General features: G+C 35.7%; 1 pseudogene; it reads right to left on the reverse strand.

The window, feature by feature from the left end:
* The window catches only part of LOC136849140 (protein turtle-like), a 553,559-nt pseudogene that overhangs the window by 142,501 nt on the left and 399,035 nt on the right, over window positions 1–12,023 (reverse strand).

The following is a 12,023-nucleotide window of genomic DNA, read 5'->3' on the forward strand; positions in this document are numbered from 1 at the left end:
AAAACAACCAGAACCAAGCAAACTCACTGTACCATATTCTGAATGCTGCACAGGACAATAGAACACTGTATGGTCAGTGATACAGCAGGTTTCGTATGTTAACCAAAAAGGAGAGCCCAAGAAACAGGAATACACAAACTCAACCCCTCCCCTAAAACATAGTTAGATACAGATATGAATACAGTTCTGGAGTTGGATGAAATTCAAATACTGTTTACTTGGATGTAAAACATGAATTTTATTCTGACTTATAGCAAAAGTTGGCGAGAAAAAACAGCAAAAACAAAATCCAAGGACGACAGCAAAAGAAAAAAAATGTCTGTCTCTTAACAAGAAGAGACCAAACAAACAAAATCCAGAAATAAATACAGGTGGGAAATAATAGGTAAGATATACATCAACAGTTATAGCCACAAGACTACACTTGAGATCTGATTTTTAACAACTGTAATAATTGAAACGGAACCAAAATCGAAAATAACTATAACAAACATGAAGAAAATTTAGAAAAGCAATTGAAAGAAGTCACACTACCAAGGCACTATTTAATGTTCAGGACAAACGAAAGCGTGGCTCTTTTTGGTCGAGTCACGTGACATACCCACTACTGTACTGGTGATGTCATGACTTACTGGGGTACAAACACTTAAGCTAAACTTAGATTCAAGTCTTGTGTCCTAGTTTGACCATTAAGATATAGGTATTGCAAAACAATGATAATTGTTCTTTGTAGAATGCACACTTGAAAGTATATTTTGCTAACAGTAAAAATATTTCATCGTTCTTAATAGTCTCAGTACGTTTCTTGTCCAACCTACACAGTACTCCTGCTAGAAGCCTGCTCAAGCAAACAATCTCGATAAAAAAATCATTTACAGTAATGTGAAAGAGAACACAATTTTCACCATACAATAAACTTATGTTTCATCTCACAACAGGCAATGATCAGACACCCTTTCATTAAGATCAAAGAAGAAGCAGATGGATACAATAAAACGAAAAAGATCTATGAAAGCTGCAAGATGGATATAGCAACAATGAAGAGGACGCTATCATTCTGAAATACTGAATGTGTCGGCTTTTGGCTTAGCAGCAATTTATGAAGGCTAATATGGACACTTCAGGTATTATTTGTGAAGGCATGAGCGAGATTATTATGCAATGAAAGACAATTATTGCTGGGAGCACATTAATTTGATCGGACTGACGTTGTTACATGACTTTAAAAGCTATCAAGAATGATCAACATGATAACAAAAATAAGCATATGCTTCCAAATTAAAGCATAATTTCTATTTTCATGACCCATACACTTTCTAAAACAATTCATAACATAAACCAAAATTCTCTTCATGAACCAATCATTAAAAACAGGTATATAACAACAGAATGAAACAGTAATGTACTAAAAGACATGAGGGTACCTGAAATCAAAACTTTTAACATATAAATTATGAAAGCAAACATTACTCATTCTGCTTGCTTCTTGAAAGGGCAAAGCATCCTGAACACGTTCTTCCAAATAAAGATTTACTAAAGAAAATGAAAATAAAATGACCTTAAGTAATGGGGGGAGAGAGAGAGAGAGAGAGAGAGAGAGAGAGAGAGAGAGAGAGAGAGAGAGAGAGAGAGAGAGAGAGAGAGAGAGAGAGAGAGAGTTGGGTATCTACATGATTACAGACTACTCACCTAATTTGAAAAGAAAATCTAAATATGATATACAGCACACCTAACTTATTTTTCAACAGAGATGCACATCTCCCAAGTAAATAAAATCATTGCCAATCATAACGGACAAGTCTAAACAGCTAAACTGTTTGTTATTAATTTGTAGTTCATTACAGGCATACTGTATTAACTTTTACAAAAAATACATCACAGAAATGCATAAACACAGGTTTAAATCATTATCAACAGGGACAAACAAAATATGCCCTGATCCAACTAAATTATGTTTAACTTCAAAGCATACAGCTCACACTAGCTCAGTTTCTTATATTTGTACCAGATGCATACACTTTTTCTCTGATGGGTGGAAATCTACAAGACTATAGAGAATCAAACTAAATCAATGATGTAAATTAGCTCAGGAATTCATATCCACCACTGTAGAGAAAAAAATCCTGCAGAGTCAAACAGTTTCAATCTAAAACTCTACAGTTCAGTGAAGAATATCTACTCTTTCAAAATAACCATCACCGTGTTAGTAACCTATTATTTATGTTATTCTTTACAGTGCTAAGAAAAGGAAAACTATACACTACAGTCAGTGTAAACACTACAGTGCAACTGGGCCATATTCACTGTCATATCAACTTGAGGCTACTCACCGTATGAGAATCAAGTCCACCTTGGATTCTTTTATATTTTTTACATTAAAAAAATGCAACGTCAGCACTTCAATGAATGATTGTCAGCGGCAAACTGACAAAAACATTTTGTTTTCTTTTTCTTAGTTTCAGCATCCTCTGCTTAATTAATCTAAGCAAATATAACCAACATACCTGTTGTCGTAGCGGTTACTATATCGGAAAACATTCCATCTCCCAGAGCATTTTTTCCCTGAACTTGAAATTCATAAGTATAATCAGGCATCAGATTATGAATAGTAACACTTGTACTCCCTGGTGGTTTAACATCAATTTGAGACCAAGTGCGGGACCCTTCAACTCGGTACCTGAAAACATAAAAAACCCGTGATGCAAAGAAGACGACAGCAAAGTCACAGAATTTTACCTGATAAAACAATGGTATTTTTAAAAATATATTTTATATTTCATTTTTTGAAAACCAGTGCCTTAGACTTAAGCTGTGGTCTGGAATGTGTAAGTTTTAACAATGTCGTCCCAAAATCAAGCTTCTGTTGTTTTGTCAGCATTCCAGAATAAAGGCAGAGGCATCTGCACCAAAATGGAGGAATCAGAATGGGACCTTGTGGTTCATGCGCATTAAACATGAAATTCATTCTAAAAAATATTCAATACGCTTATATAATACAAAGTATTGCCTTAGAATGATGACTATCTTATGTTTATCTGAAGATGACTAAAGCGGATATAAATATCCAACTGGAATAGCATAATCAGTCATCTTGTTAACCTATTGGAGGATGCAGGTTCACTGTGTTCATGTGGTAATTTAGCTCTTGCTAGTTTGCTTATGACATCAGCAAATCATAAAGGGTCAGGTTCTTAAATTTTGCTTCATATAAAGACTGTCTCATCCAACTAATGTTCCTAGCTTATTCAGTCCCTCCTCTACTATGCATCATGTTAGAATAATTTCAGGCTATGAATAATAATGATGCTTGAACAAATTATATTTAGGTTTAAAGTAATTATTGATAATACTTATGGAACATGGAACACTGCAAGGAAACTATCAAAAACTACCTTATAGAGGTTCTAGGTCGTTTCCAAAAACAGAAGACTATTACATGTAAAGAAACCTGGAGTGTTAACAAAGATAAGAATAAGATCACACCTGAAAGTATACTGTACTATAATATACTTATACACAATTACATTTTCTTTATATCACAGGACCAAAGGTTCACACACCGAGTAGGTGAATTCAAGTCCTGGGGTTCTTTACTGATGCTGATGGAACCTTTCTCCATTAGGGGTAACATTGAGTTATTTCATCTTTAACAAGTATGCACAGTAAAGAGTTGCACATCTCAAAATGAAGCATAAAGTCATCTGAGGCAATGGTTTGTTTCATATGAACATAAAACCCCAAAAAACAATCAATAATTATGAAATATTCAAAACCATGGAAGCTGCATATTAACTTACCATATAGTGTAGTGCTGCTCCCAATCTTTTCCACCAGGATAACCAGGAAGCCATGAAAGCTTCACACTAAATGGCTTTGTTTCACTAGTAATATTATATGGTGGGTGTGGAGTTGTTCCCTCTACAAGCAACTGTGTTGCTGCTACCAATGTGGCTATTTCATTGCTAACCATGCATTCATAATAAGCATGGTCGCTTTTTCGTAGGTTGCGGATGGTCAGATTGCCATTACCAAGGTCGGCACGATCTCTTGGTAAATTCTGGCCATCTCGCTGCAAAATAAAATAACAGTTCCTACATTAATCTCAAAGCCTTGGTACGATTTACTTTATTTCAATGCAAAAAAAGAATACATTAAAAATCCACCTATCTTAAGGGGGAAGTATTTGCAAGCTACTGGGTAGAGTTATGTACAAATCTGAGAAAAGAAGCATAATTCCTTGATATAAAGACTGTGGCATAATAGGTTTACCCAACATCAAAAACCAAAGGCACGTAAATGAGACACCAGTTTCACTCTGGGAAACACACTTAAAAATGGACAAATTTTTGGTGCCGATACAGAGCACTAAAATAAATCTTACCCGTTTCAAGTGACTTCAGGTGATGGCGAACCTTGGCCTCCACATACCAAAGTCACTTCTTCACCAACCTGCCCATGATATTGTGGCTGTGGTCTAGGATTAAAGATTGAGGATCACGAACAAGTACCTGCAAAGGAGAATTATTGCTCTAGGTGTTATACCAGATTAGCAAGTCACATAATAAAAAAAACCCATAATGCAACTTCTCGAGTTAAACATGATAACAAGAAAGAGCAACATGGAAGAAAACATTTATCCCCAAAAATAATTTTGACGTGGCACTCTGTTTTCGAAAGACCACCATACTCCAACAGTTGACCTTATTGTTATAGTTTATTTTTATGAGAAACAAAGGGACAAAAATTAAAACTGAAATGGAAAGAGAAATAGAAATGCTTCGTTGCAGCTGGGCTTTGGGTTTGAATACAAAATCTCAATCTAGTCTAAAAATGCCTCAAAATAAATTGACAAACCTCCATGTCCCCAGATGAACCTGCTGTAGTGTGACGGTTGTAGGGAGTGCAGCTGTAACGACCTTGGTGTGACTGATTTACCTGTAAAGAAAAAATTAGGAAATAAAAACCTCAATAACATACACCTGTGCATTATTCCCTAAGAAGTCTTTTAATATGTGATGTGTTCCTACCAATTTCTAGCAAAATATTCTTGCTTCTGGTTTAAATATAAAAATATAAAATACTAGAAAAACTAACTAACATAAAGCCATTACCTCTGAAAATATTTATTTCTTATACCATAAGAATCAGAATAATTCACCCTTAAGCCTGACCTATACTTGTTAAAAGCTAAGCTGTCTGCTTCCATGAAATAAATGGTACAATATACAGTATTACTACTGTGGTTTTAGAAAGGTTTAATCATCATATTTGTCAAATAATCTATTGTCTTACATAATCTAGCTTTGGTTCGTAGGGTGAGTGACAGCACACTGTTAACATTTTTCTTAGGTTATGGATGTTGACGTCTGTCTGCAGATGTTAGCAATAGAATGATAGATGAAAAGTTGCTTTCTGATGCTGGAGGTACACCAAGAGATACTGGTATTATACACAAGTAAGAGAGAGGTTGACACATGTTGAGTGTGTCCAAGTTTCTAAACTCTCATAGGACTCATCCAAAGGATCTGTTTTAAAGGGAAGAATGCAATTGAAGAAAGGTAAAGTTACAGAAGTTGGGCAGCTTAGTAGGAAGAAGCCAAAAGAACAAAGGAACAAATGAAAAGTAAAAGGAAAAAGCAATGAAGTTGGAACCAAAGGTAATTGTAAAGAGCCTTTAGTGTCATCTACACTGGGCTACAGAAGGTACACTGTAAATGGTATCCCATCAGGCCATTTTCCTTTAACGATATCTCAGATTCAGAGACAGGCTTTATTGTACTGATACAGTTGACCCCCAGTATTCACGGGGGATGTGTGCCACTAACCCCCGTGAATAGCTAAAACCTCCGAATACTTGACACCCTCTAAAAACGCTTATAACTGCCTATTTTGATAATTCAAAACACCAAAAAACCCTCTGAAAATGCTTATAACTGAATATTTTAACAGTTTGATCACAAAAGTGCATTTAGTCATGAGAATGATATGAAAATACAGCAATCTGTAAATATTTCTCTATGAAAAATATCACAAATAGGCGAATCTTCTGCAAACAATGTGTATATATGTTCCACAGAGAAATCTGTGAACAAGTGAAGCCGCAAATCCAGAACCGCAAATACGTGGGGGTCCACTGTACACTCATAATGCATAAACTTTCTAGAGTATCTGGAATACAGTGGCAGCCCAGCCATGACCCTTTTTTTTTTTTTTTTTGGGGGCCCTTTGATCTGCAATCATGATTCTACAGTTAAAATGATATATGGATACATAGCAATAGCTAATTTACTTGTTTAATGACATCCCTGTTTCACATAAATACAATACAAGGATATTGCTACGTAGAACTTGTGAATATGCATCAAGAAAGTTGGGGAAGCAGAATTAGTTAACAAATTAACTCATTACATATAAAGTGCTCCTAAATAACAGTTTAATGCTTTATATATTTACCATAAACAACGTCACATGCTACAAACAAAATCTGCATCTTTTGTTTCTTACCTTTGTTATTAGTAATGACCCATTATTAAGTTTAACAACAGTGCTTTCATTCTCTGCATCAAACAATCTTTTGTCCTTAATCCAAGTTACAAATTGAACGGGAGGATTGCTTTTAATAAAGCATTTGATAATTCCTTGTTGCCTAAATGGTAGGTACTGAACAGTTGGGGTATACGTCACACGTGCAGGGTCTGGAAAAGAAAATTTTTCTATAGCATTCTTCCTAGAACTATGACCAGTAGGGCTGACTTCAGCACAACATACCATATCATAAGACCTCTTTCAGATCAGGTTAACATAAAAACTGGGATTCATACGAGTCAAGGAGAAAGCCATATAGTGACAGAAAATATTACACCATGGACTTTTTCAAGAACACTGCATTCATATTTTATCAAAAATAATATGGAATATCATTTTTTCCCATTTTTTTTATTAAGCAAGGATAAATTTAGAGTTTTAAATTCTCTTCCCAGTACAGTATAGCATGATTTTTGCCACTAGGTTTATCACTCAAAAGACAAGTAGCAAAGAGTTCTTGTCCTCAAAGTTGGATCTGTGACAATCAATGCCAGTTTGAGTTGAAGTAAAGTAACACTGCAAGAAATTTTTTTCATGCTATAACATATTAAAATATTTGAAAATTTTAGTAACATTTACTTTACTGAATCAAGGAGGCCTGGTATGGAGTAGTAACTTATCTCTGCTCACTGACTGACATAATCTCAAAGCAGAATTTCTGAAAGGGGGACATCTTACTACAAAGAACAATTTAATATAATATGAATGGTAAACAGTTTACAGACTTACATTCTACGTTGAGAAAAGCTGTCGCTCGTTGAGGTGTTCCAATACCGTTGGAAACCTCACAGGTAAAGTAGCCTCCATCATCTGCACTGGTTGGATTAATGACTAGACTACCATCTCTCCTTATAATGGAGCGAGTATCCAGCCAGGAGAGTTTATTGATGGCAACCCCCTCTCTTTTCCATGTAACGGTTACATTACCAGGCAATGCTTTCGCTTCACATGGAAATTCAGCTTTCTCTCCCTCCTGTTTGGTTTGATTGTGAGGTGGTGTGATAATGACAGCACCTCCTGTAAAGTGGGAAAGGTATAAACAATGAAGACTTGTGTAATATTCTAAAACCATTTATACCACCATAAATAGCCTATAATGATACATGGCTTGTGGCAACTAAAATCGTCAAAATAATAGCTCCCTCTTCGCTGGATATGCTGATGCTAAATGTTGATAATGGGAAGCTTGCAACAAATCAATTTGACATATCTCCGATAGTGTGAAAAATTGGAACCTATCATGATATTTTATCTTTTCTTTACCACAAACCAAAATATGAACCACCCCAATAATCAAATATACAAGGACACAAAAAACAGTGTAATTCATGACTAACCTGCAATAACAACTTTGGCTTCGTGGTGAACTCTGCCTTCAGCATTCCTTGCTACGCAGACATAATCCCCTATATCTTGATCTCTTATCTTATTAATCCTGAGTTCAGTTCCATCATTGAAGATACCCACAGTATCAGAAGGATTCACCGCGTTATCGTCACGGAACCAAAATATCTCTGGTTTTGGTGTTCCTTCAGCCTCACAGTTCAAGATGATCGAGTCACCAATATTAACGTAAGTGACATCATCTGGGGTGGTGGTAAATCTGGGAGGTGCTGTGGGTACAGAAATGGAACGCATTAATACAAAAGTTGTATCTATCAGCCATTTAGAGTTCTTAATCTTTAGTTTGAAATTCTATATTTATATTAATTAAGCATCCGATTAAGAACAGGAAAGTCAGTGCCAAATTGCTATTTAATGCTAGCACAAGAAGAGGTGAGACCAGTGGACCAGTGATTTACCAACTGGAGGACAGGAAAGATGCTCACTAGAATGATCACAAACTTTGGATGCATCCAAATACTTCTATGAAATAACGGTCAGGAACAGATATTTGGGAAGTGAGACAAGAGCATTCTGACTTTATGCAGACATTTGGAACTTGGTTAGTCAGACCTTTAATACAGTAACAGAGAAAGCTACAAAGGCGCTGAAGAGTATGAAGTCCTTACAACATATGTATGGTTGGTAATTTACCAGAACACTACACCAATTTCATCATGCAGTTAAGTACGTGTAAGGAAAAGGATAAATAAAATCCAAGTCACAAAATGCAAAACTCACCATGAACATCTAAGTGTATCCAAGTGCCATTGTCAGTTGCACCACTTCTATCTAAGTAGTAGACTTTGCACTCGTACCAGCCTTGGTCCGATTCTCTAACGGAGGTCAGGTTGAGTGAAGCAAGACCAAAGGTGGTATCTGGGTTCACTCGAGATGCGCGTCCCTTATAGTTGTCCTCGACGTGTGGATCATAACCCTCATACCAAATATAAATTGGGATTTTGTGGTGCTGTCATGGAAGAAAATGGAAGAAACAGATTATTAAGATGTGTGATAAACTGATAAAAATGGTTATTAACATTTAAGATATATTGCAATTGAAAATCATTACTCTTATGATGCATTAAAAACAAGAGTACCAGACTTACGATAAAACAACAACAAAAATTTTACAACTACCCACGATGGAAATCGTGTTATTGGTTTAGTTAGAAAAAATTATTATTCGTCGATTACCTGTGCAATGGTAAGGTTGGTGACAGGAATTATGTTGGCTAGCGAGTAATTCAAAATGATTTCACTCCCTCTTTCTCTCAAATCCAATTCAAATGTCAATTCTCCACCAGCAGTTGTAAACCCTTTATGTTTCTCTCCTTGTGTGTAATGCATTTCAAGCTTTTACCAACTGCCGATACATTTTTTTAGGTTTGTAGTAGCAGCATTATATAAATAAACAAGTGGATTATCATTCTTGCTGATTAAATTGTGACCAAGATAAAATTTCGTGTTAAAATTATGTGCTTTTAATTGCACTTTGTCTTATTTTTTAGTACTGACTTATGCTCTGAGATTCAACCTCCTCCTCGTATATTCAGAAAACCAAAGCTTGTTATTTTCAAAGATACATAACTGGTACCGTACTGAACCCTTTAACATGCCACTAACTTATGTAATTATTTAAAGCGCTGCACTTGAGTTCTGAGATACCGATTACTTAACAATGGGGACGACTTACTTTTACGTTAGTTGTAATTTGCACTACAAACCTATTTACATATTTTGACACTATATCTTTTTTACTTTAATTTATAGTTTTGAGTTTTTGGTCCCCTTAATGGTATGCTTCTTATAAGATATTTATCAGTAAAACAACACAAAAAAAAAAAAAAAAACTTGAGAATTCTAACCACCAAAAGTTCTTTGCTACAAGTGAATATATATCATCATTATTTAACGCTAAAACATCCAACATTACAGACCATGGAGTGTTGGGAACGGTTCCCAACAGCTTCTGAACAACCGCTTATTGAAAAATCAACTTGCGTTCGGGGAGAATTTCCATTTCATTATGGGCAACTTGAATGCTTTCGGGTTGGGAAAAGAATTACGTCAACACCTGTTTAGTCTGAGGCAATTTAGTGGAATAATAAAAGGGGGTCTGCTCTCGTGTAAAACAGAATTTTCAAGGAAAGCCAAAGAGAAACAGATAATTGAAAGGAAAATAACTAATAAAACAGTGAGAGCATAACAGAAATAACTAGACGTAACATTTGTAAATAGCAATAACAAAGCAATGAAGAAGATGATTTATTCAGCATACACCAGCCTTTCAGTTTCCAATAATGTTACTGTAATTTTGCAAGGACTTATCATAACATGATCAATTCAGCAAGAGGATGAATAAATGGAATGTGGGTAGCAAGGACCTTAGATTTCTACGGTTACCACATACAACGGAAAGAAGTACAGTATGCCGTACTGTACTGTATTTGACCTCGTTACTCGTTTAAGAGCAAAGAAAAAGACATTTAAGATCAACAAGAAAAGAGCCTTGATTTCATACTTTTTAAATTTTTTTTTGCTATTCAGTGTCCACTCAAGTGTACTAATAGTGAACCACATCTGCTTCATTTACCATTTGTTGCGTATTCATGTCTACTACCATAATCCGGCTACTGTAGCCTATTTACCTAGCACTTACTGAATCAGATATTTCCCCATGTGGCCTGCAGATGTTTTGTTTCAGTACTGGTGGCGCTTAGAATACGAGAGTTAATCCATTAGAATTCCCTTTTCATGACACCACAATCTTTGCTGTATCATAAAGCATCAAAACACAGAGGTTTAGAATACACAAGAGTTCATTCCTTGGATTTCCCTTTTTGTGATACCATAATCTCCTCTGCTGTATCACCAAGTATCAAAGCACAGAGAGGTTTAGAATGTGCAAAAGAGTTCATTCCTTAGAATTCCTTTTTCGTAACACCATAATCTCCTTGCTGTATCATAGAGCATCAAAACACACAGAGATTTAGAATACACAAAAGAGTTCATTCCTTAGAATTCTTTTTTTGTGACACCACAGTTTCCTTGCTGTGCCACAGAGCATGAAAACACTTACAGAGGGGAAGCCAAAGACCTATATGAAACCAAAGGGAGACCCACAAGTGTAGATGCCCACCTGTCTCTTCCACTGGATAATGTAAGGTATGTTGGGATGAGACACAGGACAGTTGAGGATGACGGACTCGCCCAGTATGGCAGTGATGTGCTCGGCGTCTCCGTATTGAGAACACACCCCTGAAAGTGAGGAAATAGGGATTAAGGCAAAGCCATAACTTATGATACGGTGGCAAGGTGAAGAGCACCTTCTACTCTTTAATATACTAAAAAACAGATTCTTCAATATACAAAAACAGATTCTTTAATATACTAAAACAGGTTCGTCAATATACTCAAACAAGACTCTTCAGTATACTAAAACAGAAGATTCCATGATTTGTGTGTGTGTTTTTTTTAGCATGATTCGTGTATGTGGTCTTTTTTAGCATGATTCGTGTGTGTGGTTTTTTTTTAGCATGATTCGCGAGTGTTTTTTTTTAAAGCATGATTCGCGTGTATGGGTCTTATCAGCGTGATACGTGTGTTTTTTTAGTATGATTCGTGTGTCTGGGTTTTTTTTAGCATGATTCGTGTGTGAGTGTCTTTTTTTAGCATGTCTCGCGTAAGTCCTGATATTTTTGTGTGAAAATTACTAGGAAAATTACTCAAGCATTATCTCGTAGCCTTAAGGACATACAAACTGTTACAATTGGAGATGCGTCTCATTCACCAATCTAATAAATATTTACGGGAATAACTCCAAGTTTTAGATGACATAAACAATCAATTTCGTTAGTATTACTGTATTACTGTTATTATTATTACTATGCTTATTATTATTATTATTATTATCATCATCATTAAGAAAAGAGGTTAGAAAGGGACAACCAAACAACTCATAGTCATGTAGAACCTCGCAGCAAATCTGAGAAGTGGTGGCCTTGCGGGTTTTTACACGAGGCTTCACACGAGAGGGTATCTTTTCTAAGCTC

This window comes from Macrobrachium rosenbergii, chromosome 1 (assembly GCF_040412425.1).
Source record: "Macrobrachium rosenbergii isolate ZJJX-2024 chromosome 1, ASM4041242v1, whole genome shotgun sequence".
NCBI classification, from domain to species: domain Eukaryota; kingdom Metazoa; phylum Arthropoda; class Malacostraca; order Decapoda; family Palaemonidae; genus Macrobrachium; species Macrobrachium rosenbergii.